Below are 13,009 nucleotides of genomic sequence, written 5' to 3' on the forward strand. Positions count from 1 at the left end.
GTGACTTATAGAAGGAGACAATTTACATTATGTTAAGGAAGAAACGGTTGTGAAAATAAGTTCACCTCAATGCAATATGAGTGGGAGCTCGAGAGGGTTAAGCACTCTCTATCCCAATATGTAGTTTAAAAAGGTTGAATTGATACCAAGTGTCTTTACATTTTAGGGGAAAGTTACATGATAGAAAGGCTTCGGACCTGCCCCGAGAGTTAAACTGCTGAGCTAGCAAGAAAAGAAGTTATTAAACGGCCATTACCTGGTGGTTGAACTGCTGCCCGAAGAAAGAGGCGCTACCCGCCCCCTGCTACGTACTTTACACATTGATAGATGTTAATGAAGTGGCGCGGAGACCCGAAAATCAGCAGTTTATATACCCTCGTGGAAAGTTCGAGGCGTTTCAGGAATGAGAACACCCGCCCACAATCATTTTATTGGCTAACAACTAAAACCCCTACACTCTATGAAGAAGAAACACATTATTGTTGGAAAAATAAATTACAGAAATTCCTTATTGGTCGAATTCAAAACTGGCGGAAATAAAGGGTTAATATAGCCAACTTAAACAATAACTGAAAGAAATTTAACAAAGAACAAACTTTTATGAATTCAAAATTTCTCCAAAAACCCAGTTCTTTCACTTCGCACTAGGGTGCATGATTGTAGTCCTTCAGTAGTGCCATCTGGAAGAGAATGTCCACACTTCTTACTACAGGCAAAACAAAAATACATCGAAAACGACCCAGTTCAGAAACTTCAAAATTTACAAGTAGTGACATCTTCTGAAAAACTTGAGAATTAACACAGTAGATAAAGTTCAGACTTCCTCCAGTAGAGGAGTTTCAACTGGCGCAAAGTTTGAATTAGCGGCGTGGAGGTGTACCACCCGGTACAATTATTATTATTATTATTATTATTATTATTATTATTATCGACAAACATTTCTGAATTCAACTGATATTTGAAATTAAGATATTCGCTACGACTATTTTACAATTATAGCTTTCCTAAATTTACTCGCTTTGGACAATATCTCATGGAACATTAACACCAGATTTAAACGTCGCATTTTTACGGTTTCTTGACGTGAAATTTACAAACTAAAATTTTCACACGCTGACCAAAATTGTAACACTTTCGCCTGACAATTACGAATATCAACCCGACAATCATCTTGAAAAATTGTTGGGACAGAACAAAAAAAATCTAACTACAACATAATACAAATATAGACAGGCCTGCAAAATGGCGCCATCCTCAGTATTCTGGCTACATTGTCGCCAGATGACCTCGTGCCTTTAGCCGTACATTTGCACAAATAACATCATCATTTCCAACATATCACTCTTACAAACACTGCCTTTTTCACACGATATTAAATTACAACACAAATCACGCACTTTCCTCGTTATAATGTGTACCACGAACCTCCCTCGTTCTGCAGTCAACTGCTACTGTCTGCTTTCGTCCCAGAGTTGTCTCTCTCTGTCACCCACAAACACACCAGGTGTTCAACAGATAACGAAATCAAAACTACTCTGACTAGCTTCCCAATTCTCTTACCACTTTCAAACGCACATAAGGTGATACAGTAGCATTTGCTGTGTACTTTAACAGACGCCTATACTTTCACAATTTGTCGGCAATAGTTCAGAAATTTTCTGTCACCTTCCCTTTCTAACCGACTGGGTGGACTTCAGCCACGAACATGTACTAAGTCGTTTGTAGATCAATCTGGTACAATTTTCTGCTGACGACGGGCGTAAGCTACCGCCGCTTCAAAAACCAGATCGACACTGAAAAATATGCAATGGGGGGTTCCTCTTATAGTCTATAGGAGGGACGCTACACACACTACTAAGCTTGATTGCGTAATCTGCTAATTTCGCGTCCAATAGACCGATTTTTATGAGACTTGTCCCAGACTTCCGGACAGACTTCTAATTATTTTAGATGTTAATCTCATAATTTTACCACACTCACAACAGGTGAAATAAATTATTTCTGCCCGAACGTTTCGCCCGTTTTTTTTCTCCACTGACCTTGGCACGTGGAGCTAGTCCACTGTTCTGACGCTGACTTGTACTTAGGCTTAACTGCATTTATGTTTTACCCTGGGGGTTCTGTCTTCACGTAGGGTTTAAGAATAATTTAAATTATTTATTTCTTTATTTACTGTATTGCCAAAATCCCTCGTTACGCAGAATTCCGTGAATTTAAAGAATTATCGGGCACTCGAAGACCGCCGAGGTGTCACGGTGTTTCACGAGCCTGCCGCGGGTGAGATCTTTCCCACGCGACATCGAGGCTCTTAGGAGCGCAACATGGCTGCCCTCAAAAATAAAAGTAGCTTGTTGATTTGAAATAAATATTGAGAAAAGAAAAGAAAAAAAATTAAAAAAATATTTTTCTCATCGTGGAATTATGGGTTCAATATGGTAATGGGAAAACATGATATGCCCCTATATTATAATAAATAATGACATTAAACAATTATAGTGGTACAGTACTCATGTACCGGGCGAGTTGTCCGTGCGGTTAGGGGCGCGCAGCTGTGAGCTTGCACCCGGGAGATAGTGGGTTCGAACCTCACTGTCGGCAGGCCTGAAGATGGTTTTCCGTGGTTTCCCATTTTCACATCAGGCAAACGTACCCCACGTACCTCAGCCACGGCTGGACCTTAATTAAGGCCAAGGCCGCTTTCTTCCCAATCTAGGCCTTCCCTATACGAGTACCTTCGTCGCTGTAAGACCTATCTGTGCCGGTGCGACGTAAAGCATATAGCAAAATAATAATAATAATAATAATAATAATAATAATAATAATAATAATAATAATAATAATAATAATAATAATGGGCAACCTCTGTGGTGTACTGGTTAGCGTGAGTAGCTGCCACCCTCGGAAGCCCGGGTTCGATTCGCGACTCTGTCACGAAATTTGAAAAGGGGTACGAGGGCTGGAACAAGGTCCACTCAGCCTCGGGAGGTCAACTGAGTTTGACTCTCACCTCAGACATCCTCGAAGTAGTTTTCCGTGGTTTCCCACTTCTCCTCCAGGCAAATGCCGGGATGGTACCTAACTTAAGGCCACGGCTGCTCCTGCCTTCTTCTTCGCCTATCCCTCCCAATCTTCCCATCCCCCCACAAGGCCCCTGCTCAGCATAGCAGGTGCAGCAGCCTGGTTGAGGTACTGGCCCTCCTTCCCAGTTGTACCCCGACCCAAGTTCTCACGCTGCAGAGCACTACCCTTGAGGTGGGAGAGGTGGGATCCCTCGCTGAGTCCGTGGAAGAAACCAACCCTAGAGGGTAAATAGATTAAGAAAGAAAGACGGTACTCATGGGGATGCAATACCTTTAAAAATATGATCAGAATAAGGTTGTAACCTGTTGTAAGTATATCATTTTAAGGCTTTCGGTCATAAATATTTATGTCCACGGTTTTTATTGTAATTTAAGCTTAACAGACAAGCAAGGTAACGCTCTTGTTCCGATTTCGAGGCCTAATCGTATGTCACTGTGCGATTATTTCGAAACACCTTACAATCAACTGATCGTGATGTTGGCCCTCGTGCCGCAATATGATGAAGTGGCGGTATTCGCAGTCTGTGATTTTTAATGCTTTCGGCAATGGTCTTTAATTCACCCCCAGTGATTCTAAAATGCGTATTTCCTACACGTTTCGTCATTAAAGAGCCATGCCCCCTAGCTTGTGTGACCATAGGAAACATGGCGGATGTTCGTTCTATTAGCTTCACCCAGGCAGCGCTTCCGCCTCTCTATGTTATTCTATCTCGTTGGTTCATCGTAGTAGCTTTAGACGATGAAAAGGAGGTAAAAAGGTAAATAAGACGAGATGAGATCCTGCGTAATGTGTGGTGAAACATTAAAAAATATTTAGTTAATAATTCGTGATTCCTTACGTAATATGAGAGTATACAAGATACAGATAATCATTCTATATATCTGAACATGATTTTACACAGCATTTAGAATGAACTTTGAATGTTTCGATGAGCTTTTAGAGATGATCAAGAAGGATATAACAAAACTGAACACGAACTACAGGACCAGCATCGACCCAATTCAGCAATTTTCTGTTGCTTTAAAGTAAATCTCATTTATAGTTGTTTATAATGTAATGCACGCTTGTGTTCTTCTTTTCTAAACACCACTATCTTCAACCCCCCACACACACACACACACTTGAGTAAATTTAGAAACTATAAAAATAACATTTCATACTCTAAGGAATTACTTTATTAACAAAGTATTACACATTTATCTGTTTCATAACTATATCAGTAGGTACAATAGGCCTAACATACGTGCACAACAACATAATAAATAAAGTACATTACACATTTATCTGTTTCATAACTATATCAGTATGGTACCACAACACACAAACGTAATAAATAAAGTACACCATTTCCTCTCTTAGTATGATCATGGTCCTGTATGTTAATTCAACATTATTAAACACATAACTATTGCTGCTACCCGTTTTATAGAGTAAGCAAGGAGGAAACACTATCGTTTCCCGAATCCGGTGTAATATAGTGGGAATTATAGGACAAGAGATGAATTTTGGCCGATCAGTACATCATCATCAGACACACCAGTATGAGGAGTTTGACTGGATAAATGTGACTGTCCGTCACCGAAGGCTCGAAGCGCAGGATTCAAACTATCTATGGTGCAGCTGGAGGATCTAGAGTAACTAGATGAGGTTTCCCTTCTAGAAAAGGTAACTTCTTCCATTTCCTGTAAATGAGCCAATTCTTGCTCTGTTATGTATTGAGTTAGCTTAGCCCTAACTAAAGCTTTTCTCCGAGGTGAGAACTGTTTCACGGCCTTGGTGAAGTTGAGGAACATCAAATCACTTTCGTCCTGTTCTTGTGGCCTTCGACTTTGTAGGAAAAAAATACTTTGCGTTGGTTGATGATGATGATGCTTGTTGTTTAAAGGGGCCTAACATCGAAGGTCATCGGCCCCTAATGGAACGAGATGGACGAAATGACATATGATAGTTAAAATTTAAAACGTAGCCACTGATTAGAGTTTAAAAAAAAGGAATGCGATGAAAAATGAGTATGAAAGTAAAACAATCAGTGGATCTAATTCGCAATGCCTTATTGTGGAACAAAAGAAGAAAAATTACAGGAGATAATGGAATAAGGCATTGCCTGCTAGTACAGATATATATACATACTTTACATTAGACGTTAAAAGGACACATTAAAATACGCAACACAAACTAAAATGAAGTCAATAGGATAAGAGCGTAATTGACACAAAGATACAAGCACAAAGGACATCATTACACACGATAAAACAGACCGCTATCCCTCATAAAGCGGATGACGAGGTCTGCTGACTGCTCGTCATCGCGCAAGATAAGGGAGATAGTACTCGGAAGGTTAAGACTACGGCGCAGATCGACCAGGTCCACGCACTCCGTAAGGATGTGTACCACGGTAAGATGGTCGCCGCAGGTACACACCGGAGGGGGTTCTCCTTTCAGTAGATGGGAGTGCGTCAAGATACCGTGGCCGATCCGAAGGCGACATAATACCACGGCTTCCCTCCGCGAAGCCCGAAGGGAAGTCCTCCATACCTTCGTTGTTCCTTTTATCGCTCTCAGCTTATTGGGAAGTGGGATGGCCTGCCACTCCATCTCCCAATGAGACATAACCAGATGTCTCAGCTGAGAGCGAATATCACTTGCTGGAACCTTGAAAGGCAACGGGGGCAGTGTAACTGCCTCCTTGGCAGCCTGATCTGCTAACTCGTTTCCCTCTATGCCCATGTGGCTGGGGAGCCACACAAACGTAATTCTGGTGCCGGCATCCGAACACCCGGCCAGCAGGTCCTGGATCCGCTGCACCAGAGGGTGTCGAGGGAAACAGGTATCAATAGCCTGAAGCGAACTCAAGGAGTCAGTACATACGAGAAAGTGTCGGCGCTCATTGTCGAGTGCGTACCGCAGAGCCTCACAGATAGCATAGAGCTCTGCCGTGTACACACTACAGGTGTCCGGGAGAGCAAAAAGAAACCGATCATTGTCGACAACGAACGCACAGCCCACCTTCGTATCTGTCCTTGAACCATCCGTGTAAACGACGACTGAACCTGGATAGCGGCCAAGAACGGACAGATAGATCCTCCGATAAATCGAAGGGTCCGTGTCTCCTTTCGGGCCAGTGTGCAAATCCAGGATGATTTCAGGTCGTCGTACAACCCACGGAGGTACCCCACTTGGTTGTCTGACAAGGCAAGGAATCGAAGGTACGTCAAACAATTCATAACTGCTATCCAAGCGTATCCCAACCGGCCGCGTCGCACGAGGATGAGCAACGTACAACAAACGGTTGCCATTGCTGAATACGCAGGGATAGCTCGGATGAAGTGGCATCTGTCGCAAATTTGCAGCATACGAAAAAAGCATTTGCTGGCGCCTCAGGTGTAAAGGCGGCACACCAGACTCAGCGAGCAGGCTAGCGATGGGGCTAGTACGAAAAGCTCCCGTCGCCAACCTAACCCCGCTGTGGTGGATACTGTTCAGCTTCGCAAGAACGCTTGGTCTTGCGGAGCCATATGCTGCACTGCCGTAGTCTAACCGAGATAAAATGTGTGCCCGATAGAATCGCAGGAGCACCACGCGGTCAGCTCCCCAATTAGTGCTGCTAAGAAACTTCAAGAGGTTAAGCCTCTTGGTGCATTGCACTTTTAGCTCCCGCACGTGTGGCTCCCACGATAATTTACTGTCAAAAAGGAGCCCAAGAAATCGGTAGGTGTCAACAACTGGAAGAACGACATTACCTAGATAAAGCTCAGGATGAGGGTGAAGTGTACGTTGACGACAAAAGTGGACAACGGAGGTCTTTACGGCAGAAAACCGAAAGCCATGTTCTAAGGTCCACTTCTCCACCCTCCTAATAGCTTGCTGTAACTGTCGCTCTGCGACTGCCATACTGCACGAGCTATAGTGCAGAGCAAAATCATCCACATATAGGGACGGTATTACGGCTGGACCAGCAGCAGCGACAATACCGTTTATGGCAATCGCGAACAGAGTGACACTAAGAACCGATCCCTGTGGGACTCCATTTTCTTGAACGTGGTATTGCGAATATGTCCTCCCTACTCGGACACGGAATAGACGGAGGGACAAAAAATTCGCAATAAATACCGGCAAGTTACCTCGGAATCTCCACTGATGCAGGACTGAAAGGATGCCATATCGCCAGGTGGTGTCGTAGGCCTTCTCCAAGTCAAAGAAGACAGCTACCGGGTGCTGTTTGCGGAGAAACGCATCCTGGATAGAGCTCTCCAGGCGTACCAAGTGGTCTGTGGTGGATCGAGCGGCTCGAAATCCACATTGGTACTCGGACAAGAGTCCTTGTTTCTCCAGACACCACACGAGTCTGCGATTTACCATCCTCTCAAATAGCTTACACAGGCAATTTGTAAGACAAATCGGCCTGTAACTTCCTGCATACTTATGATCTTTGTCAGGCTTGAGGACAGGAATGACTATGCCCTCTCGCCACTGAGACGGAAAATCACCCTCCATCCAGATACGGTTGAACACACGAAGGAGATAGAGTAGACTATCATCACTAAGGTGCTTCAACATCTGGTTGTGGATGTTGTCCGGTCCAGGAGACGTGTCCTTGCAAAGCGCTAGGGCGCTGCGGAGTTCCCACTCCGTAAAGGGCACGTTGTAGTCCTCTGAAGCTTGAGAGGCAAAACTAAGGTGATGACGTTCTGCCTCTCGCTTCACAGCGAGGAAATCAGGATTGTAATTCCCGGAGCCGGAGACATCCGCGAAATGACTAGCAAGATGGTTAGCAATCGCGAGGGGATCAGTGGCGACACTGCTTGCAATGGAAATTCCCGGTACAGCAGATGATCCTTGAATACCCGAAATTCGTCGAAGTTTCGTCCACACTTGAGATGATGGAGTATGTGACGTCATGGACGACACATATCTCTCCCATGAAGCCTTCTTACTTTGTCGAATAAGAACTCGCGCCTTAGCGCGGAGTTTCTTAAATGCTACCAAGTTGGCCACAGTAGGCTGTCTACGGTAACGCTTATGAGCGCGACGGCGTTCTTTGATGGCTGCTGCTATTTCATCGTTCCACCAAGGAACGAGTTTTCGGCGAGGGGTCCCCGAGAAAAACGGAATGGACTCCTCAGCAGCAGCAAGAATAACTTGGGTGATGTAAGTTATTTCCTCGCCGACGGTCCGCCTGACATCATCGTTAAAGACAGCTAGTGATGTGTACTTTGGCCAATCAGCATGTTGAAGAATCCATCGAGGGGGAGCCTCGACGGGTTTATGATTCAACGAAGTAAGAACGATGGGAAAATGGTCACTGTCACAGAGATCATCGTGTGCATTCCACCGAAACAGTGGAACCAACGTTCGGCTGCATAGACTAACGTCTATGCGAGAATATGTGCCGTAACGTACACTGAAGTGAGTTGGTTCCCCTGTGTTCAAAACACATAAATCCAGATCTGATAGAAGTGTTTCCAGCTCTCTTCCTCGGGGGCAAGGCGTCTCAGAGCCCCATATGGGGTGATGGGCGTTAAAATCGCCCAATAAGAGGAAGGGTGGTGGAAGCTGATCCATAAGATCAGCGACATCATTGATGTTCAGATGCTGGCCTGGTGGAAGATAAACATTACACACTGTTGCTATGACAGGCAGCGAGACGCGAACTGCTACAGCCTCAAGAGGGGTTCTTAATGGAACCTCTTCGCTGTAGCTATCAGAACGTACAAAAATGCCAACGCCTCCGGAAGCCCGGTGAGCATAGTATCGTTCTGTCGAGTATAGTTTGAAATTCCTCAAGACCGTGTGATGACCAGGTCGGAAATTGGTCTCCTGAATACAGACTATACTCGCGGCGTACTCACTAATAAGCTGACGTAACTCAGCAAGATGCCTGTCATAACCGTTACAATTCCACTGCAACAGTGCCATAGTGTGGACTATAAAAGGAGTGTTAGGTTATGAGCGACAAAATGCTCGTAAGCCTAAACACTATCTAGTTCTACATCCGTAGATGTAGAGGAGAGCGCGACATCCATCCCGTCATCAAAAGATGGCAGGGGTGCCGCCCAGAACTTCGACGCTTTTCGGGCGCGAGGGGGTCCCCTACGAGGAGAGCGCGCAGGTTTGGGAGCAGGAGTGCCTCCCGGCGCAGATTCATATCCCCCAGGTGGAGGGCATGACTTCTCCTTCGCAGGGGAAGTCCGAGAGCGCTCAGGACGGGCGCTCTTCTTCCCCTTTTTCTTTTCAAGTTTAGACGGGCTGGGAGATGGTTTCCCAGCCCTGGTCAACGAAGCCGCCTCCGCCGGCTGGGGCACGACTTTCGTCGACCTCCTAGGGGGGGGGGAGACTTAGTCTTCCCCCCTTGCTGTGCCGGCTGGCAGTTCCCAGCCGGCACAGACTTCTGGTTGGTCGAAGGTGGGGTGGTCCCCCCCTTCGAGCTTTGACTATTTGCGACGTTGCTGGGAGCAGCAACAGTCGCCTTGGGCGCAGCGGTCTGGACAGGTGTCTTGGTCGTAAATGACGAACCTGGTAGACTCTGAGCTATCAAGCTATAGTCGAGTGTACGGGCAGGTGTATTCGTAGAATTAAACTTACGGCGCGCTTCCTGGTAGGAAAGACCATCCAGGGTCTTGATCTCCTGGATCTTCTTCTCACTCAGGTATGTCGGACAGTTCCGATCCCGAGGAGAATGAAAACCGGAGCAGTTAGTGCACTTGTATGGAGTTGTGCACTCCTCCGCGCCGTGAGCTACTCGTCCACATGTACCACATACAGCCTGATTCGAACAGCGAGAGACCATATGTCCGAATCGCTGGCATTGATAGCATCGCATAGGAGGCGGGATGTACGGCCTCACATCGCAACGATAAGTTGTTACCTTGACTTTCTCTGGTAACACTGACAACTTGAAAGAGACAATGAAGGCACCAGTGGCAACGTCTTCACCGTTGACTTTGCGCGTAATGCGCCGGACGTGTGTCACGCCGCGGTTCTTCATGTCTTCCATCAACTCGTCGTCAGTGTTCAAAATAAGGTCGCGGTGAAAGATGACTCCGCGAACCAGGTTCAAGGACTTATGCTCCTCCACTTTGACGGGGATGTCGCCAAAGTGCTCGCACTTAAGCAACTGATCAGCTTGCAGTGCTGTACGAGTTTTTAGAAGCAAACTACCGTTGCGCATTTTCTTTAGTTCCTCCAGTTCGCCATAGACGCCTTCGATGTGTCTACTAAACAGGATCGACTTCACCAGCTTAAAATCGTGCCCATCGGTTCTGGTAGCGACCAGAAACCTAGGGAAGCTGGATCCCATTCCTTCACGCTGCGCATGTTCCCAGGGAGTTGAACCTCTCAGGGAAGCAAAAGTTAAAGACTTAGGTGGGCGACCACCTTGTGAGAGCCGACTTCGTTTGGAAGCCATGCCCGATAGCATCCTCCCCGAATGCCACCCACTCCGATCAGGGGTCTCTGTAGCCGAACCAAGCAGCCAAGGCAATACCCACCTGGTCGTAGCAGGTATTGCCCGGGGTCCGATGTTGAACGATGCCTAATACGGGATGACTGAGGCAATGAGCACTAGGACTCCCTTCCTCCAGTCACCCGCAATAGCATGTACCCCATAGCGTGTACAGAGCACTAACAATAGGAAAAATAAATAAAAATAATTAATAATAATATGTCCTTCTGGCATTCGGCTGTGCGGGGACCTGCGTTGTCAGGCGGATACCACTGCCCGGGTACATGATACTCCCACCCGCCGCGTCCTGGGTGGTTGCTGGCACGGGCTTTCGAGCGTAGTCGCACACATAGGAGCTCCATCGCCGGGCAGCACGCACATCAAATTTTGAATGGTCTACATCTGACCCTCGGAAAAATAATAAAAAAATAAAGAGGGGACCATGGCCACATGACCCTTTAAGTCGCCTTCTACGACAGGCAGGGATTACCTATGGATGTATTCAGCCTCTCCCATCCACAGGAGGTCCATCACATTATACCAACCGCAATCCATGTCCACGCCAAGGTCGCCCCTTTTTGTCGCCTCTTACGACAGGCAGGGGATACCGCGGGTGTATTCTGCATGTGTGTCCCCCACCCGCAGGGGGTAGTGTGTTTGGTCCGCGAGAGGTATTTTATTTCCCTCAAGTCCGCCGGCAAGCCGGTTAGGACCCCCCTATCCGCCACCTGGGACGCGCCACGTGGGAGTATCACCTCTCCCCCTGCTACGCCATCGTAGTAGGTTCGTGGACTTTGCGTTGGAAGGTCTGGTTGCAGTTGTAGTACCTTTCCTTTTCTTATGTTGGTTTTCGCTTGAATGGTGCAGATCTTGAGGTCCAATTTCTGTTGAGCTTACAGAATTGTAGATATGATCATCCGCTGTCACTGACAGGCTGCTTCCTTCTGTAGATAGCGCATTTGCTTCATCTTCCCTGTCTTCGAGATCAGCAGAAGTAACATTCAAGATAGGGTCGTAGAAAGGACATTTGATAGCCCGTGGTCAGGATCTGTACCGATTTAGCTGCTTAGACGCCTGTCCACTAGTTGTTCTCAGTGATGGAAGGTGTTTACCATAACTGTCTCTTAGACTTTTCCATTTCTTTTTAGTTCTTTCACCTGAAAAATAATGCACAAACTAACATTTGCTCGTTTTTAAACTTAAAATTATGGTATTATTAAGCTCTACATATTATAGGTTCTAAGCAACCGGCGATCACTTCAAGACAATTGGAAATAGTTATCACACGGGGTATTCTACGGTCAGTGGAATAGTGACTCAAGTCTGTGAGGCCATATGGAGACGTTTGCAACCTACGTATCTTCCAGAACCAATGCAAGACATATGGGAAGAAAATATAAAAGGTTTCTACGAGAAATGGCAGTTTCTGAATTGCACTGAAAGCACTGATGGAAAGCATGTGCGAATCAAACGACCCAGCAAAACTAGCTCGACATATTTCAATTATTTGCACACATACTCAATTGTTCTCCTGGCAATTGCTGATCACGACAGTAAGTTTACTTGTATTGATGTTGGAGGCTATAGAAAAAATAGTGATGGTGGTATTTTCGAGGCTTCCTCAATGGAAAAAACTGAATCGTGGCACGTTAAATGTGCCAGAAAGTAGACCGCTGGAGGGACGAAACGAGTCCACACCATGCGTCTTGGTTGACGATGAAGCATTCCCACTCCGTCCAAACTTCATGCGGCCATTCCCATACCGACACTCCAGAAAAGAACAACAAGAGGTCATGCCGTGCTAGACGCACAGTCGAGAATGCGTTTGGTATTTTAGTGCAGAAATGGAGAGTTTTCTTATGGCCTTTGGAAACTGAGGTTTATACTGCACAACTAATTGTCAAAACTGCATGCGTTCTTCATATTTAAAATCAAAGAACTATGAAGAAAAATTTAGACACCTTCTTGAACCAACTACTCTGAATATGGGAGCCTTTCGAAACGTAAACTTGCTTCCTCGAAGGCCAGCTAATTTCGTAATTGAAATCCGCGAACGATTTGTTACATTTTGCAATTTAGAGTGAGTATGAACATTATTTGTTTCTACACCATCAAAATTTATTCTGTGGCTGTATGTTATTTTCAAGCGCTAATCCCCTTTTCATTCATTCATTATTTATTTACCATAAACCTTACATTATCTATGGCAGGCCGGGGGAAAAGGACAGGCCCCCGACACGTAGTGCCCTCTGACCTTTCGATGTAATTATACATCCTAAACTAAAACAATCATACACACTATTTACAGGTAAAGTAACAAAGTAAATGTACACATATTCTCATTTGCACATCCTTTCACTCCCTGGTTCAATCTTCCACATATTCACATAAATTTTCTCACCGCATGTGCTTCTAACGTCACAGTGAACTATATTTACATTTTTAAATTCAATGTTGGCGGGGAGGTCGTTCCAAAGCCGCGGTGAA

At 45.6% G+C, this 13,009-nt stretch overlaps 1 pseudogene; it reads left to right on the forward strand.

Moving 5' to 3' along the window:
• LOC136872236 (uncharacterized) overlaps window positions 1-12,606 on the forward strand; it is a 52,349-nt pseudogene extending 39,743 nt beyond the window's left edge.
• Window positions 12,607-13,009: the final 403 nt, after the last annotated feature.

The sequence above is a fragment of the Anabrus simplex genome, chromosome 4 (assembly GCF_040414725.1).
Source record: "Anabrus simplex isolate iqAnaSimp1 chromosome 4, ASM4041472v1, whole genome shotgun sequence".
Classification (NCBI taxonomy): domain Eukaryota; kingdom Metazoa; phylum Arthropoda; class Insecta; order Orthoptera; family Tettigoniidae; genus Anabrus; species Anabrus simplex.